Consider the following 20,565-nt stretch of genomic DNA (forward strand, 5'->3'; position numbering starts at 1 on the left):
CCATCATTGCACCAGTGGGCATATTTTATCAGGACAGTGACTGTTTTATGTTTCAGGGTTCACAGTCAGGAAGAGTGGCGATTCCTATACTGGTTTGTTTTAAGGCACAGATAGCTAACACATAATCACTCACAGTCTTCCTATTTTTATCAAATGGATGGAACTTGAAAATATCATCCTAAGTGAGGTAACTCAGTCACAAAAGAACATGCACTGTATGCACTCTCTGATAAGTGGATATAAGCCATCCCATATATAGTCACCAAACCTGGACATTAATGTGAATGCCAGGAAGTGCTTGATGAAGGGAGCATGATATGGTTGTCTCCTGAGAGTCTCTGCCAGAGCTTGACAAATACAGAGGCAGATGCTCACAGCCCACCAATGGACTTAGCATGGGCTCCCCAATGCAGGAGTTAGAGAAAGACAGAGCTGACAGGGTTTGAAACCCATAGGAAGAACAACAGTATCAAACAACCAGACCCCCCCCCAGAGCTCCCAGGGACTAAACTACCAACCAAAAAAATACATATGGAGGGACCCATGGGTCAGACCCCTTATGTGGCAGTGGATGGCCTTGTTGGACATCAGTGGGAAGAGAGGCACTTGGGCCTGAGGGTATTTGATGTCCTAGTGTTGGGGACTGGCAGGTGGGAAAAATAGGAGTGGATGGGGGGAGGAGCACCCTCATAGAGGCAGGGGGAAGAGCGATGGGATAGAGGGTTTCCCAAAGTGGAGACCTGGAAAGGGAAAAACATTTGAGAAGGAAATAAAGAAAATATCCAATAAGAAAAGAAAAGAAGAGAAGAGAAGAGAAGAGAAGAGAAGAGAAGAGAAGAGAAGAGAAGAGAAAAGAAGAGAAAAGAAAAGAAAAGGAAAGGAAAGGAAAGGAAAGGAAAGGAAAGGAAAGGAAAGGAAAGGAAAGGAAAGGAAAGGGAAGAAAAGAAAAAAACTTATTCTAAAAACCGGAAGAAAAGTAAAAGGATGTGGCCCTGTTGGAGTAGGTGTGGCCTTGTTGGAGTAGGTGTATCACTGTGGGCATGGGCTTTAGTATCCTCATCCCAGCTGCCTCAAAGTCAGTCTTCCACTAGCAGCCTTCACATGAAGACATGAAGATATACTCTCAACTCTGCCTGCACCATGCCTGTCTGGATGCTTCCATGTTCCTGCCTTGATGATAATGGACTGAACCTCTGAACCTGTAAGCCAGCCCCAAGTAAATGTTGTCCATATAAGAGTTGCCTTGGTCATGGTGTCTGTTCACAACAGTAAAACCCTAACTAAGACAGTGGGGACCATGACAGGTTCTATGAAGGTTCAAAATCATACAAAGCTCATAGATGAAGTGAAAAGATTTATGAAATTCTTTCTCAAGGACAAGAAATTAAAGTGAGATTAGATTTTATGAGGAAGATCATTTTCAACAGAGTGTGAAATAATTTCTCGAATTCCTTTTGTGTTTTGAATTCCCCACTACTTTTACTAATGCATGGGCTTGATTTCCATTTTTTACGGCGTATGTTTGGTTCCTATTTTGCTTATATTTGTCAAGGGGGGAAATTAGCTTTTTATTTAAAAGCCAGAATGACCACACCCAAAGAATTGAAAAATGTGTGTGGGATCTTTTGGTGTGGATATTGTCCACTCTATGAAAAACTCTAGTTAATCCAAGGAGTGATAGAAGACTTTCAGGTTGGTGGGCAGGAGTTATGGACATGACAGTTGTGTTGGTAAAGAACAGGGAAGTATAACTGAATCCATGAGAGAAAATTGAGATCCCCTAAAGATGACCCAGACTAAAGGGACCTCTCAGTAAATCTACAGCTTTGTAAGAAGCAGTCAGTGCCAGGACTTTTGCATCACTAACTTTTAGTAATTAATAAATGATACAGAAGAAGTCATTGTGCTATTGATGTGAGACCATTTGTTCCACAAGCCTCATGCTTTGGATATCTGGACCCATAGTACTGTGAATGCTCTGGGAAGTTATGGAACCTATTTTAGGAAACGGAACATAACTGAAGGACCTAGGTCACCAGGCTTGCATCATTCAGGGGACAATCCCCCATCCTTCACCTCCACTGTGTCAGCTTCTCTGTGTACCATGAAGTAAATAGCTCTCTTCTCTCATGTACTTCTGCCAGCATGATGCTGTACCCAAGTGCCCTGGGCCAAGTATCCGTGATCTAAACCTTCTACATAGTTAAAAAACAAAACTAATACATAATGCTGCAGTGCTGGAGTAAACAGAAGACATTGCTAGCCTGGGCCTAGCGTTGAATGTTCTAAACAAATTAGAAAAGATGTTCCATGTGAGTTAATAAAAAGGGAAATATAAATTTGAAAAGTAAGAAAAAAATTAAGCTAGACTATCATTCCTAACAAGTCGCTTACACATATGTAAGCTTCAAATAATGTAGGATGAGACACGGTGCAGTCTTAAGTGAGCTGTGGTAACAGAGGCAGCTTTTGAGAACCTGTTGGGAGGGAGAGGTCATGGAATAGGAGATGAGACACTGGAGGCAGTGCAGTTTATCTGTGGTGAAGAAGGGCTTTGGAGGCGGTAGGAAAAGAAATACAGCTCAGGGAAGTTTGCTGTAATCTTGCTGCATGAAAGAGCACATCGGACAATTTGTGAGGATCAATCTATTGTACCCAAATGCCATATTGCATAACATAAAAAGAAGCATGTCTATTCTTTAGAATAATATACTAACTGATTCCAGATTTATAGATTTACTCATAAACACAATGACATGTTTGACTTATTTCAATTTAATGTACCTATTTGTCAAGGCACTTCTTTACAATGGTTCACAGTAACGTAGCACATTGTGTGAGACTGATTATTATCCCCTAAAATAATTTTTTTAAAATGGAGGAAGCTAGTTATGAAAGCAATATCTTTAATGCACAGCACATTATGTATCTTTAATAAGATATATGAAAATAAAAGATATAAAAGCAGGCTTTATTTTTAATGTGCTGAAAATAGCAAATCTTATTTTAAAAATACTAACTTTTATAAGTGTATAATAGTTATACCAAGGTGCATAAAACTATTTGCTTTATAAATAACAATTAATGAATATAAAGTGAAGTATATATTGAAGTCTTCTACAGATATATTTAATGAGGATTGTAGTAAATAATAATGAAGATATAAAATACAATCACCAATATATAATTTATTAAGAATGGTTATTGTATGTAAATTACACTTGATGAAAATGAATAAATATAAGATCTCATGCACATAGATGACTAACAAGCTTGTGGTTAAACATCAATTGAACAGAAGTATATCACAAAGGAAGATTGTCATTTTCTCTATTATTCTATTACTTAAGTCCTATAGCAAGAAAACTGTGTCCTGTGTGATTTCTACTTAAACGTATTTTAAAAAAATAGAATTCATTGCTACTGAGTTTAAAATAAAAAAGATATATGTCCAACTAGGGCCCATCTTCCTCTCTAAAGTTTACCAGATGACTGGGGTCATAGGAAAAATCCACCATCCTGACAATTGAAAGCTCAGCAAATTCAGCAGCATCACTGAGATCAGGCCATTCGCAGCAGAAGCAGGGGCTGTAGCTGGCAGGAGCATTTAAATTAAAGCAGGAGTGAGCGGTTGCCTGTGGCTGCGTGCCTACTGTTTCAAGATCTTGGGGCCACTCTTACCTAAAGTCTTTAAACTGCATGGGTTTTACTAGAGCTACCCAAGAGAGAGGAGACAAACACACATGGGCTCCAGCAGAAGGCTCAGGAAAGAAGCAATTTGAAAATGTCAAAAGGTGTTCTCAGTAAAGAGGGCTTCTCATCAAAAGAAGCTACTTCCCAGAATTCTATCTGACTTAGAAAAAGTATTGTTAGCTTCGGTTTCTTCTTTCTAGCGATGCTGAGGGGAGAAATGTGCTACAGAACAACCTAAACACCATTGGCAGTGTATGCCAGGTGAGCTGACAGAGATTTCATCTTGAGCTCACACAAAGGTTCTTCTCCCCATGATTTTAACAGCGCTCCAGTCGGTGGCTATGCCAGAGATCTGTAGCAAACAGGAGTCATTCAAGACGGTCTTTGGAAATGCATAAAATGAAACAAAACAGAAGTGACACAAAACTGCAATATTTAGCAGCTATGCTGTAGAAAAAAAGAAAACAAAAACAACAACAAAAAAAACAAAACAAAACAAAACAACAACAACAACAACAAAAAAAACCATTAACAGTACAAGTCTTAGATGACATAGCCCAAAACTTGCCTGGAAACTCCTGATGCCCTCAGTCCCCATTCCATATACATCATATTTAACTTTCAACACTAGGTAATTTGTTGATATAATAGCAAACAAAAATAAAAGGGATGAAGCCTGAAGTCACAAAGTGTGCATCAGGTCAAGCTCAGGCACGACAAAGATATTCCAAATTTTAAGAATAGTAAAAAAAAAAAAAAGCTCATGTGTTATAATAGAAAATATGGAACCTGTCCTTCTTATTCCAAGGGCCATCACTGACACATCTGTAGCCATAGGTAGACTGACAATGAAGGAAAAAAAAACAGCAATAAAAGATTTATTTAATCAAAATGTGTATACCATAAGAATCAGCAGCCAGCGTAAGTCAAGAGCCAAAGACACTGGGGAAGAAGCGCCTGGACCACGTGTAGGATTAAGATTGAACAACACAGGGTGTGCCTTAGACTCTAGAGAAACCGCTGGGACTGCCTGGCCTGATTTTTCCTGGCATCCCCCTGTAGTGTTTCCTCTTGAGCATGGCCTGCTTGTGGAATGAGACTTTTTTTTTTTTTTAAATCTATCTGACAAGATAGCTCAGACAATTTTATTATTACCTGCTGCTTCATAGAAAAGTAAGACAGAGAAGGTTAATGTAATATTTCTAGGTTTTATGGCAGGCTTTGGGATATAGAGGCTCTGATTTCTCTGGTGGACTTTAAGGAAGAAGAATTCTTAAGTTTTACTGACTGTGGTAATGGGAAAAGGGAGACAGAGGGAAAGAGAGATTTCTGGTTTGTTGGGTCAGCATGCCTAAGCAAGGTACCTGGTAATCTCAGTATAGGAGACTAAGGCTCTAATTGAAATGTAAACAAAATATAAGACAGGGAGTGTAATGTGAGTAGTTAGAGAATTTGAGAATTAGTCAAAACCCCAAAATCTGGAAGATCTTTGACACAGAAATGGAAGCTATCTTTGATAAGCCTGCTCCTCAAGTGACCATGAAGCGCAGGGGATAACTTCTGACCTGGCCAGAAACCAAGTAGAGTCATCCAAGTAAAGTCTGAGGAAAGAGACTTTTAACTGTGAAGTGCAAGTCAAATCAATAAAGGAAAAAACAAATTCAAGTATAAGAAGTAAAAAAGTAGTGTTCACTCTTCATACTGTTTACACTAAATGCATTTGAAGTACTATTTAAGAAGAAAGGCAAGAGGAAATGCCAGCAAGAAAACAGTTTATGCTTTTAGAGACATGGTCTTATTCATACCCGGCTGTTGTTGAAGTAGGTAGGTCACTGAGAGTGACCTGGGACTCCTGAACCTCTTCTCTTGAGCTCCCAAGTGATAAGATTTCAGACATAAGTCATCAAGCCTGATTGTAGCAGGGGAAAGTGACAAATTCAATATGTATGGAAGATTAAAGCTGTCACTTTCTAGGAGATTTTCATTTATGGAGAAGGTGAGAAAAGCTATGGAGACAGTAATCAGATCTCTGCAGATATGGTCCCCAAGAGTTCAGAGGGAGACATAAAGGTGAAACTGTGGGGTAATACAGCAGTGGGGTAGATACAGCATCTATGTATGGCAAACACAAGCCTGAAAGGCACTAAGACTAAACCTTCACTTACACACTGGAGTTATTTTAATCTGTCTACATGGGTTCATTAGTAGTAAAAGCAGCACAACAGTAGCTCAAAACATTAACCTTAGAGACAATATCATAAGGGAACAAAGTGTGCAAATACTTTCAACACTACAGGCTCAATTTCTCTGTAACTCAGAAACTGGTCTAGAAAGTATTTTTTAATTTAAAAATGACATTAATAGGCATTCTACTTTCATCTGCATTGATCTAATAAGTTCGATTTTATTACTCTAGATAACACGAGTCATTGTTTAATTTATATTATCAATTATACAGAATAAAATTGAGGAAACAATACATATTTTGTGTATATATGGTCTCCTACTCCTTCTTCCTCTATCATTCACACACACACACACACACACACACACACACATCTTGTAATTAATGAACAGTTAACATGAATGGTAATTAACTCTCAATTATCTGAATATACAGAATTCTAACAATATTGTTTATAACTATTTTACATGCCTTCTGTGGATAAAAGATGGTACTGCATTTGATGCTAGCAAAAATATCCTAAGGGCCATATGTGTTATATGTTCATTGGGAAAAATAAACAAATATATTTGTTCACCCAAGCTAGGGCACTAATAATAGCAACAAGCCCACTTAAGCCTCACTTAGTGAGCCAGTGGTTATATTGGTATTGCTTACAATAACATAAGTGAGCAACAACTTCCAGGAGCCCCTTACAGAAGGCTGACTCCATGTTTGTATCTGTGATGACTCATGAAAATGACATCCTCCTCCCAGTTTGGAGGCAGCTAAACCAGATAGTGTTATCCTTTGTTTAACTTTGAGGCCTTGCTACTCTTGCAACTTTCAGAGACTACTAAGTTTCTAAAGCTTTCTGACAGAAGAGACTCCTCTTATCCCAGGAGGGAATGCTACATCTTAGAAGACACAGCTATGTAGTGGGGCCATCTGAATGGAAGCTCAGTCACATAGGAAAACCTTCAGGTTTAACTGGCTTGTTTATAATCTACTACAAAACAGTAGTATCTTTATAAGGTGCAGAAAGGCCACAACTATACAATACTCTGAGAAGGCCTTCCTCCAACTATTCAGGCTTGTAAGAAAATGATACAAAGAACAGTTCTTGTTCTCTTTAGTGAATATGCCTGTACTGGCTAGTTTTGTGTCAACTTGACACAGCTGGAGTTATCACAGAGAAAGGAGCTTCAGTTGAGGAAATGCCTCCATAAGATCCAGCTGTAAGGCATTTTCTCAATTAGTGATCAAGGGGGAAAGGCCCCTTGTGGGTGGGACCATCTCTGGGCTGGTAGTCTTGGTTCAATAAAAGAGCAGGCTGAGCAAGCCAGGAGAAGCAAGCCAGTAAGTAACATCCCTCCATGGCTTCTGCATCAGCCCCTGCTTTCTGACCTGCTTGAGTTCCAGTCCTGACTTCCTTTGGTGATGAACAGCAACATGGAAGTGTAAGCCAAATAAACCCTTTCCTCCCCAACTTGCTTCTTGGTCATGATGTTTGTGCAGGAATAGAAACCCTGACTAAGACAATGCCCAAACTCTTGAATTAATAATTAGCAGGGCTTGAGTTTTTGTTTAGGAAAGGTATGTTTTCTAATAGAATTTAAACTGAATCTTATTGTCTACAGAAAGGTACAGTGATGATTATATTTTGTTTAGGTCTTTAATTAATTTTAACTTATAGAGAGGAAAGTCTAGTTTAATCTTTGAAAACAATTTTATACCACCTGATAAATCTGAGATCAAATAAATAAATAACCACAAATGAATACATATATACATAAATAATTTTAATGAAAAGTATTTTAAGTTTCCAAATGTTCCTACTCAAATAATGTCATTCATTGTTAAATCTTTCTATTGCACTAATGCTAATAAATGCTTAAGCTTATCATTTAGGACTTTCTGTTAGTAATTTTCTAGACAAATATTTTTGGTGTTCAGGGAACTTATTGTCTATCATTTCTTGCCTCTTTATGAGATATATTTTAACATGGATATCATTTCTACCGAGGCTGTGTTATGTTGAGACCACCATACAATCATAAACACATACCGAGCAAAAGTCAATGCATAACAAGAATGCACTGAGTGATTTTCTTTCAAAATAGAACTTGCCTTTAATTGTCAACAGGTATATTTAGCTGACCACATTCCACGATGTCCCAGTCTGGATCAGATTCTCATACAGAGTTTAGATCATACTATGTCCAGTCATTTGTATGGTAAATAAAGTCTTACTATTTGACTCCTAAGATCTTACTTGGGGTGGGAAGTATTGCCAGCAATGCATTGCAGCTGGATGTGTGGCTTATGCCTGTAACCCCATCACGGGGTACATAAAAGGAGGAGGATCAGCTATTCAAGACAATCCTCTGCTACACAGAGACGTCAGAGTCATCCTGGGTTACATAAAATCATGTTTTAAAAAGAAAAGAAAGTTGAGGAAGAAAGGAGAGTAAGTAAGAACAAAAGAATCAAAGGAAAAACGAAGACAAAAGAAAAAGAAAACGAAAAAGAAAGAAACCACATTGTATATGTCAGAGCTGGGCTCCCCATGGGTACCTTCATTGTGTCCAGTCTTGGTTTTCTCTTATATTCGCCACTTGTATATATATATATTTTAAATTAGGTATTTTCCTCATTTACATTTCCAATGCTATCCCAAAAGTTCCCCCCCATACCCTCCCCCCCACTCCCCTACCCACCCACTCCCATTTTTTGGCCCTGGCGTTCCCCTGTACTGGGGCATATAAAGTTTGCAAGTCCAATGGGCCTCTCTTTCCAGTGATGGCCGACTAGGCCATCTTTTGATTCATATGCAGCTAGAGACAAGAGCTCTGGGGTACTGGTTAGTTCATATTGTTGTTCCACCTATAGGGTTGCAGCTTCCTTTAGTTCCTTGGGTGCTTTCTCTAGCTCCTCCATTGGGGGCCCTGTGATCCATCCAATAGCTGACTGTGAGCATCCACTTCTGTGCTTGCCACTTGCTTTTAAAAAGAGGCTACTTTGATTAGTGGTGAGTGTAGAGGGACTTTAATCTAGTAACATGGCTGCTCTGGCAAGGGATCATATCCAAAGTCCTTCTGGGTCTGTGTGATCTAGCTGGAATACAGACACAGCTTTAGTTCCAGGAGATGGAGGCAAGGAGATCTCTGAGTTCAAAACCAGACTGATATAGAGCATGTTTCTGGTAAAGAAAAGCGAATATAAAGGTGTGGTGGTACATGTCTTTATGCCCAACACTGAAGAGACAGAGGCATGCAGATCTCTGAGTTCTAGTCCTTCAGTTTGTTTGACTCAGTGAGTTGAGAGGCAATGCAATAGAGTGGAGTTCATGGGAGTTCAGATCATGGAATTCAGAGGGAGGTTTTACAGGGACAGTTTTCTAGAGACAGGTTGCAGAGAGAACAAGCTAGACACAAGTGAAGACAGAATGAGCCAGAGAATGAAAAGGAGCTAGACGATTAGAACAGATTGTCAGAGTTTGAGGCCAAGCAGAGAAACTCAGTGAGAAGCTGAGAGACGTCAGATTGAATCAGTTCACTTGGTAGGCAGATTGGGACAGAACAGCTGACTAGGGATTCCAGGTAGAGACAGGGACAGGAGAGATCAATGGGGGCAAACAGAGGCAGAGATTCCTGGGAAAGATAAAAGGAATCAGAAGGAGGCATCTCTAAAAAAGCTAGAAACTTAGGAAAATGGAAATTCCCATGTAAGACTTCTAGCAATGAGGACTATGGAACTTGAAATGATGGCCATCTCCTGTAACTAGGTAAAACTTCTAATGGAGAGATTAGAGTACCAATCCAGACACAAAACCTTTGACCCACAATTTATTCTGCCTACAAGATATGCAGGGTAAAGGCGAAGCAGAAATTGACAGAATGGCCCACTAGTGACTGAACCAACTTGATGTGCAAAGGAGGGATGCCATTCTGTGATGGTTTGTATAAGCTCAGTCCAGGAAGTGGCACTATTAGAAGATATAGCCCTGTTAGAATTAGGTATGTGTCACTGTGGGTGTGGGCTTTAAGACCCTAGGTGCCTGGAAGTCAGTATTCTGCTTATACCTTCAGATGAAGATGTAGAACTCTCAGCTCCTCCTGCTCCACGCCTACCTGAATGCTGCCATGTTTGCAACTTGATTATAATGGACTGAACCTCTGACCATGGAAGCCAGCCCCAAATAAATGTTGTCCTTATAGGAGTTGCCTTGGTCATGGTGTTTCTTCACAGTAGTAAAACCCTAACTAAGACACATTTCTGAAACATTAATGATATTCTTCTATATTTGGAAACAGGAACCTAGCATAATTTTCATCAGAGTCTTTACCCAACCACTGATGGAAAAAGATATAGAGACCTACAGTCAAGTATTAGGCAGAGCTTGGAGAATCCTGTTGATGAGGAAGACAAGGGATTGAAGGAGATAGAGAATTCAAGGACACCACAAGAAAAGTATAAAATCAACTAACCTGGGTCCATCGGTCCATTGGTGGTCACAGACTGAATCACCAGCAGGTAGGCATGCATGGGATGGACCTAGGCCCTCTGCTCATATGGAGCAGTTGTACAGCTTAGTCTTCAGGTGGGACTCCTAACACTCAAGCTGTCTCTGACTCTGTTGCCTGCCTTTGGATCCCTTTCCCCTAACTGGGCTGCCTTGTTTTGCCTCAGTAGAAAATGTGCCAAGTCTTACTTCAACTTAACATGCAAAGGCTGGTTGATATTCATGAGAGTCCGCTTGTTTTCTGAGGTAGAAGGCCTCAGAATAGTGGATGGGTGAGGTAGGTGAGAAGGAATGGAAGCTGTGATCAAGATGTAAAGTACGTAACTTAATTTTTTTTTTTCTAAAAAAAATGTACTAGCCCCAAATAACAATATAAACAAATATATTAAAAATAAAAACAATTAATTAAAAATAACCTGCATTTCAGCATGAGCAGTGTCTCTTCATCCCTGCTTCTTTTCATTCCCTTTCATGTTTGCCTCCCAGTTATTTCATGGTTTATCTTGCTTCCACATACTTTCCTCGAATATTATGATCACGCCAATGAAACTCTAGCTTCAAATTGGGTATTAGCATCTACATTCAACTGGTTTCAGGGATGGATTGATCTCTGGCAAGGTAGACCCAGATCAGGCAAGAGGTAAGACATCCAAGAGTCTCAGATGTCTCTCTTGTGAGAACGTTCACTCAGTGATTCGGAAGAGTTTTTCAGAGGAGGAGCTGTTCTGTACTTTTCAGTAAGAGAGACGTTTGAAACTTGAACAGTGTACACAAGGGCAATTGAACTGGCTGGTTGCTGTTAAGCAGCATCGGTGCCCTCAGTGGGATAATGAAAAACTGAAGGCAATTAAGAAACAATGAAAATTAAGTATGAAGGGCACAGGAACATTTTGATTGATAACAAACATTGCTTGAGCAAGATAATTGGATGCTGAATTCAAGAATTAATGGAGTTACAAGTTTCAAAGGAGATAACAGTGGAGAAGATCTGTTAGATAAAAAAAAAATGTGTGTAGAGATTACAATAGAGATTTAGAGTGTGTCTTAGTTGGGGTTTTACTGCTGTGAACAGACACCATGACCAAGGGAAGTCTTATAAAAAACAACATTTAATTGGGGCTGGCTTACAGGTTCAGAGGTTCAGTCCATTATCATCAAGGTGGGAGCATGGCAGTATCCAGGCAGGCATGGCGCAGGAGAAGCTGAGAGTTCTATGTCTTCATCCAAAGGCTGATAGTGGAAGACTGACTTCCAGGCAACTAGGGTGAGGATCTTATGCCCACACCCACAGTGACACACCCATTCCAACCAGGTCACACCTATTCCAACAAGGCCACACCTCCAGATGGTGCCACTCCCTGGTCCAAGGATATACAAACCGTCACAGAGTGCCTGACATCCCCTGAGTCCAGGAGCCTGATCTAGATGGGTTGGAGCCTGCTCTAAAGGGACTGGATCTTGCTCCAGAGGGATCGGTAGAACCTTTTTATTAAGAGGGACATCAAATTAAGCTTTTGTGTGTGTGTGTTCCAAACCTAGTGTTCTCCTGTGAGAGAACTTAGCAAATTCTACCTCAGCTTGTACTAAATTTGTGTTTTTCTCATGCTCCTTGAAAATATTGTTATTTGTGGATGTTCCTGCAGGCTTTTCACAGAAGCTAATTATTCAATCATTACCAATTCAGCACTGACTTCTTAAATAGACTCAAATGAGTAGTGCTGGTAACATCTGTCAACTCATTAGGAGCCAAGGAAAACCATTTGGAATATGACTTGGCTTTTTTACTTCACTGTAAAAGTTCATCCTGTTGTTTCCAATGTCTAAAACCATTGGTATAACTTAAAGCTAATACCTTCACAACTTCATTTGCTGTGCATATATTTTATTTTTTCCATTCCACAGACATGATTGAATTCTGTAAGTAACCTTCACAACTGGGTTAACAAATGTGCCATTTAAAAATTGACTTTAGTCATATCCGTAGCACATTGAAAAAATGTAAAGATATTGTACTGTAATCACATTGTTTTAAATTTTATTATCTTTTTAAAAAATCTGTGAATTTCAAAAGTTGTGATAAGTATTTATTACAAAATCCATTTTGTATGCTTATAAAAGTATTAAATGTTTTATGATATAATTGTTTTTCAAATAATAAATATTTGGTTGTCCCAAAGAACATAAACTTTAAGTCCATTTTGTCTCTGTTTTGACATGAAAGAATAATAATTTGCCAGCAAATTTTAATAAATGAATAATAAAGCATGAGTAAATAAATGGGCAAAACTAATAATAGTCAAATTTCATCATAGATAATATTTTTAGTTTTCTAATTTGAGATGATGATGACCCAGTGTACTTTTAATTTAATAGTATAAACAATAGTTACATAAAAATTTAAATATAAAAAGAAATCTGAAGCTTATTGTTATCATTCTGTCTAAGCTCCACCCCACAGTTACCTGGCAACAGCCAGGTGTGCCTGACCCACTATAGAAGCGGCTGCTTACCCCCTCCTTCTCTCCTGTTCCTCTTCTTTCCTTGCTCTTTCTCAGCTTCCCTTCCCCTCTCTCTCCCCATTCCCTCACCCCCATCCGGTTCCATGTGCTCATGGACTCTACTCCTCTACCTCTCTCTCTCTCTCTCTCTCAATCTCTGCCTCTACTACCCTCTTGAATAAACTCTATTCTATAGTATACAGTCTCATTCTCTGGCTGGTCCCTCAAGGGGAAGGGATCCCTTGGCATGGGCCCACTGAGGGACCCCTTCTCTCATCCCTCACCCCACTTCCATAGAACATATCCCTTCCACTCTTTATCTTTTTATAAACACATCACTTACAATGATACAATAGTGAAATTATACTCGAAGCATGAACATTATAGAATAGGAATATATTTACTTGCAAATTATTGCAATTTATAATGTCATAATTATTTACAAGAGCAGAATGAGAAAATACAGGAAGTAAACATTTTACACTTGGAGGAGAAATTATTAAACAAAGACATCTGTAAAGAACTTTATAATATGCAAAGTTTGTAATGGTTAAATATTGATATACATGTTATAAGTCATCAGGAGATGAGTTACATATGAAATGAAAACTTTGCTCTGTAAAATTTTAATCAAAAAAAAAAAAACCTTGGAGTATAGTTTCAACAACATGAAATAAAGGAATATTTCATAAAATAATAGAAAGCAGAAGAAAAGTCTGAGTGGAATATCCAAGCTATGTAGGACTTAGAAGAAAGTATTGAAAGAAATATTTATAATATTTAATTATTTTGACATGTTTTCCTATGGGGAGTGAGGTATTTAGGGACTTTCAAATTTGTTCTCCAATATCTATAACTTTTTGAAATTTTTAGACATTGTTTCAGTGCTGTCATACAAAACAAGCCAAGTTTCTCATCATTGCAAAGACACAAAAGAGTAGGTTGAAGTGAAGCATATCTCACCACAGAATCACTGGATCACCGTGGCCTTCCATGCACAATCTATATGTAATGTTGAGGGGCTCAAGGCTGTGAAGACCAAGCGGCCCTGCCCACCTTTAAAACATCCACACTATGCTTTCCTCCTCCTGATTTAGCTATCATGAGACATTTTAGCTTTTCTGAAAGGTTAAAAAAAAAAAAAAACACTGACACAGAAAACCATGATACATGAATTTCAACAGGCACCTTTACACAAGATCTTTATGATATACCCATCAGAATTACCTTAACGGATACAAGAAAGTATGTTACAAATGCTCTCATTACAGCTTTGCAAAAGGACAAACGGAAAAATAATTTTTAAAAGTTACATTGTATTGATTTTTATATTTTCCTAAGAATGTTAGAGAAAACTTTCCATAGTAAACTATTATTTCAAATTTGTTAAAAAGAAAGAAATCCATTATAAAATAATAGAAAAGCAACATTTAATTTAAAGATAGATAGATGGCACTGTAGGTCTATCTTAGTCCTCTTTCAGTATGAAGAAACTTTTACCTTAACTTCTTTCTGATATATGTGATATTGAAGATAATTTCCTTCCCAATATCCTGAAAAAAAATACTATAATCTTAAATCATTGATATTGTTTATTCTTAAACAAAACAAAATGTGTTATTTCAAGTTACCAATACAAATGTATATGTATCTGTGTGTGTGTGTGCGCACATGTGTGTGTATGATATAAAAAGAAGAAAAATTAAGAAAATTTGTCAATATCTGGAAATGTAATCATATCTAATAAGCTAATTCAGAAGTTTTAAAACCTTGAGCTAGTTTTTTGAATTGCTTCCAGCATTTGTTCTTTCCTAACTTCTGTGCTTCTGAACCTGGTATAGAGTATGTGGTTGCTGATGGAGTTAGTTCCCCTTTTGCTTTTAGCTATGGGCTTCCCTCAAGCACCTTGACACATGGCCCTTCTTAAAGGGCATCTCACTTTCAACACTAGAGCTTTCTTCACCAAAAACAAGGAGATGGTTAAATTATATGAATCTTTGACTTTTCATTTGCAAATGTAGAGAGTGAATGGGGGCTTCCAAGCCAGGGGTCATAATCATTAACATATGAAAGAAACTAAGACAAAGAGAAGGACTGAAAACATTCCCCACCCAGGCTACAGGTAAAGGCCTTAATAAGTTACACAAAAGCCTACAGATTACAAATTCAGTAAAGATGGGTGCTTTGTGAATGACTCAGAAAAGGGTAAGGATATACCTGCTTCAGGACCTGTGAGCTTTTCATCTTTCCAGCTTTATGGACCATTTCATTTCTTGGAACTGTTTTCTTAATAAATAGTCTTTATTTCTACCACTAATTATATGTCTCTGGTTCAATACTTTGTTCTATGGGACAGAAACTGGAAATCTCGGATGGTGACCTCCAGACCCGAATCCATACCTACAACATTTTTATTGATCATGGAAGAGACACAGATTCACTTTCAGTCTGTTTTATTTATTTTAAATAGGTTAAATGGTTGTGATTGGATGAAATTTGCATACTAGGAACCAAAGCCACTGAAAACCACTCTTGAAAACTTCCTACTAATTTTCATTTGTCTGTAGATGAGAAAACACTCAAACAACTTAAATAATGCCCACATGAACACGAGGCTCTCATCATCAGAAATATAAGAGTCCTTCCAGCTGCTTCAGAGCTTAGAGAGAATGCATGCCAAGCCTCAGATTTGAAATCACTTCAGCCATTTCTGTGATATATCCATGTACCACATTTAGCAGAGATCCTAACTAACTCTAGTAACACTTTTGACCCATAGAAATCATAAAGTTTTCAGAAGATGTTGGGATATTTTAAAACCTTTCAGCATGGGATAAAAGAATAATGGTATTAGGTTCACCCTCTTCCCCAACCCCAGCTCATAAGGGACCTATCTATCTAACTCAGGTTCTTGCCCATTTTAACAGTATCAAGTAAGGTTTCTGTCTCATGCAATAGGTTTTAGATCCAACAAAAAAGTAGTGTGTGTGTTTTTTTTCTTTTCTTTTCTTTTTTTTAATAACATTTGGACCATTATCAGAGGCAAGTCACTATTGTATGTAGCAAGATTTAGAGGTGGGTCATAATAATAATAATTTTCTTTCTGGTAGCATGTCGTCTAATTTTCACCCTCTGCTACTGGATCAAAAAGATGGTAAAATATTAAAATAGATTAAATATACTGTGAGCATATTATGCCATTCATCCAACTGTCTATGAGTAAATCAAATAGCCAATTAAAATTGCTCACGCTAAGTGAATGAGGTTCATCAATGAGTTATTCCTAGACTAAAAAGCTACACATAAAAAGTATCTGCCAAATAAATTGTCTTTATGTTTTTCAAGGACAATTTGAAGAATTTTAAAAATGCTTTATCTCTCAAAACAAATATTCTCATAACTTAAACTTTGAAAAAGTTACCCATTAATTTAAAAAACATAAATTTTGTTTGGTGTGGAACTGAACAATAACTATTCCGTTGAGTTGTTAGATTCCACTTTGGCATCTTCTGTATTTTGTCAGGCATTGACATTTTCATTGTGCTAGTATTTGCTAATAACTTGAAACCCAAAGGTGTTTGTCATGTTTATACTAGGAGAATTAATGAGCATGTTTTTATTCACACTGACTTGGTAGTTTGTTCTTCCTTCATAAAGATGATTATCTGTAAGTTGTATATCACTATTTAAATCCCAATTTACTTGGAAAATAAAACTCAAGAAGTATTTAAAAAGTCAAATTAATTCTACAAAAATTGACAAAGCATTTGCATCCAAACTGTAAAGATCTTTCACCTGATGTTTTGGTTTATTTTTAGATATGCAATTATTTTTGAAGCTATTGTAAAAGTGAGAGTCACCATGATCTCGTTCTCAGTGAGATAATCGTGGCCTTTAAAAATGCCAGAACTATTTGCTACTTTCAAAATCATAGCTGAGGTAAGATGAAATGACAAGAGACAGGTGGGCACAACATACCATGCTGTAGTAGGTATTCTGGACTACATGTTAATTGTAAAACCTGCTATTGCATTTTATATTGAAAATTGTACCTGTGTGAATTAAATGTGAGAACATCGTGAATTAATGAAATTTAAATTGCTAAGGTTAATATTAAATTAAATCATCACACTTTCCCTACTTAGACTCCCTCCTTTCCTCTAGGAACTTAATTGTGCCTTCAAAACTCTGAGACTTCACTTTCACAGGTAATTTTTAGTCATTGCTAAACAACTTCTCATGGTTACAGTAACTGATTCTTCTTTCTTAAATATTCCTTGAACTTAGGCAGACTGAGTCAACTGCCAATATTAAATCCAGAGAATAAAACAGGGTAGGATTCCAAATAAACTTGAGCAAGCACATCTGCAGTTTACTTGCTTAGAACACTGATTTTCTTTTCTTTTTTATTTACTGATTATTTTATTTATTTACATTTCAAATGTTATCCCCATTCCCAGGTTCCCCACTACAATGCTCCTATCACACCCCACCTTCTCCTTGCTTCTATGAGGGTGCTCCCCCACCCATCTACCCACTCCAGTCTCACCACCCTAGCATTCCCCTATGACTGGGTCATAGAGCATTCACAGGACCAAGGGCCCCTCCTCCCATGGATGTCTAACAAGGCCATCCTCCACTACATATGTAGCTGGAGCCATGGATCCCTCCATGTGTACTCTTTGGATGGTGGTTTAGTCCTTGGGAGCTCTGGGGGGGGGGGTTGGTTGGTTGGTTGGTTGATATTGTTGTTCTTCCTATGGAATTGCAAACCCCTTCAGGTTCTTTAGTCCTTTCTCTAATTCCTCCATTGCAAACCCCGTGATCAGTCCAATGGTTGGCTTTAAGCATCCACCCCTGTATTTGTTAGACTTTAGCAGAGCCTCTCAGGAGACAGCTACATCAGGCTTCTGTCAGCAAGCACTTCTTGGCATCAGTGATAGTGTCTGGATTTGGTGTCTGTATATGGGATGGATCCCAGGTGGGGCAGTCTCTGAATAACCTTTCCTTCAGTCTCTGCTTCACTCTTTGTCCCTGTATTTCCTTTTGACAGGAGCAATTCTGGGTTAATAATTTTGAGATGGGTGGGTGTCCCCCATCTCTCAAACGGGGGCTGTGCCTAACCTCTGGATATGATTTTCATGGAAAGACAACAGCCCAATGTGAGTGCATGCAACAATGGGCATCCTCCACTCTGATTCCTTTTCTTTTCTTAAGCTATCTTTTCTTTTCTGTCTGCCTGTTCAAAAGCTTCTTCATATACATTCTTTAAATTGAACAGTCTTTTTGTTAGAAAATAGTCTTTGTCTCATTTCCATCACCTAAGTGAATCTACACAAACAAATGTTACATTTTTTTCCTCTTTTTTTTCACCTTTAAAATTGAACTTCAAATCTGTAACATCCAAACACTGTGACAGCCTCTCTGAAATTTATCTTTTTGGTTTCACTTCTTAACAGCCTAAATAAGTACTTTTAAAAAAATTCATTTAATTGCTCCTTATTTAAGTTTTTTTTAAGGTTTGTTTGAGATCTCTATTTTAGCTTTTGTAACAAAAAGTCCAATTTGTGAGACAATACAGGATTCTAGAGTAAGGAATATAAACCAAGGCTAAATACTTTGAAGAAGGGGTGTTTGGCAATGGTGAAAGAACCACTAGAACTCAGTCATAGATACAAGCTGACAACCTGTGTTTTTGAGACAGCTCTCCAGAGATCTCCAGACAGCTCAGCTCTTGAAGACCAAAGCCCAGTCTTTTTTTTTTTGCATATCAATTCAATTCTCCACCCAAGTTCCCCTTTGATTGTCCCATGAATCAGCATTTTGTAAATTTAGCCCCTTGATTCTTAGAAAAGATAACAAGTACATTAACATAGCAATGACTTCAGAGGTCTGCCTCCTTTTATAAGCACAGACAATAAGCTAACTGGGTAGGATCTGGCTCTGAGATCACCATTCTCACCCTATCTGGGCATAAACTAGTTCTGTCTCTTGAATTCAGGAATCTGCCTGCCTTTATAAGCACAAACAATAAGCAGTGTAGGATCTTTCCCTGTGATTACCACTCCTCAAATCTCTTTATGTCTTTCCTTAATATCTTTTTGAGAAGCTGGCTCATAGTACAAGTGCTTCTGTTCTTTTAGATCCATGAAGCCCCTCATAAAATTCATATTGCATCTTTATATTTTTGCATAGTTCAGAAATTACACATTCTTGAACTCATTTTTTTTTTCAGAGTTCTTTCCCACAGCTTTACAGGTTGTCCTGAAGGTCACAGCATTTACCATTTTGCTGAGACACACCCTCCCCTGCCCGGATTCAAGCTGCTTCTAATTATCATGGAGTCTTTAACCTTGTCAGGGAAACATCCCCTGATAACTTTGGTGGGGACAATATTTCCCAAAGGAGGAAAATAAAGTAAATTATGTACACTGTTATACAAACATGCCTGATGCCTAGAAACCATCATCACTCATGGAGACTCATGCTCTGCTAGCTCTGCTCCAGGTGCAGGAGGAAACTGTGTCATGCCATCCCTTCTGAATGGCTCGACTTGGCATCTATATAAGTATAAAATTATTAAATTAAAAATTTTTAAATTCTCTTTTTTGTTCAACTGCCCTAAGATATAATCACAACATATAGAGCAGTTCAAAAATTTTGCTGCATATGCAAATGTTTGTGTTGAGTGCATGTAAAATTTTAATATTTTATAAACTTTATTGGATGATAAAACTACAGTTTTAATTGTATTTATCTTTTTACTTATCTTTCTATGTGAATTACAGTGCACACACATAAGAATATACATGCATATTTACCTGCACATTCCTATGAGTACATGTGTGCAATTTATGCCAAGGTGTGTATGTGTGTGTGTGTGTGTGTGTATGAAGAGACACCTTTAACCTATTTTAATGTATACTCTCTTTGTTGTTTTCTCTGTATACATTAGTCTATATGGCCTAAGGTTTCCAATATCCTCCCTTTGATCATCACATCTTTCCATAGAAGTAAGGGGAATATACTTACCTTATCATGTCAAACTTTTTTTAAAATGAGTTTTAGAATATGAACTTAGCTCTTCATATTTATAGCTAGGATTCTTTCCCACTGAGCCATCTTGGCAGCATGTATTTTATTATTTTTGTTGCTCTTATTAAAGAGAGACATTTATGTGTAAGTATACATAGTTTAGTAGCACCTGAGAAGTGTATTTTTCAAAAACAGATACAAAACATAAACAAAACAAAGCAAAAATAAAAATTTTAATATAATGGCCAAAAGTAAAGAGATCAACTTATCCCTAAATAATACCTAAATCCATGGCATTCGAAAACTATCTATTCCATCCCACAAAATGTTAGTAATAGATTGTTGAATTGTACATGTACATTGTACACTAATAAATGGCTTTTATGATATTGCTTATCTTATAGATATCAGGTAGTTTCTTAATTCAATGGCAATATTTCTTTAGTCTACTACTTAAAAAATTATATTCTTAGTTATAAGTGGAATATTACATGTTATTGTAGAACAACTATATTGTTAAAAATCACTTTCATATTACTATGTATTCTCAGGAAAAATTGAATTAAAGATGCTAAAGCAAATAATAAAGTAAAGGGGAAGTTTTCTATTAATCTATAGAAGATTGGAAATCTCAATAATTGGATACATAT

Source organism: Mus musculus, chromosome 3 (assembly GCF_000001635.26).
Source record: "Mus musculus strain C57BL/6J chromosome 3, GRCm38.p6 C57BL/6J".
Classification (NCBI taxonomy): Eukaryota; Metazoa; Chordata; class Mammalia; order Rodentia; family Muridae; genus Mus; species Mus musculus.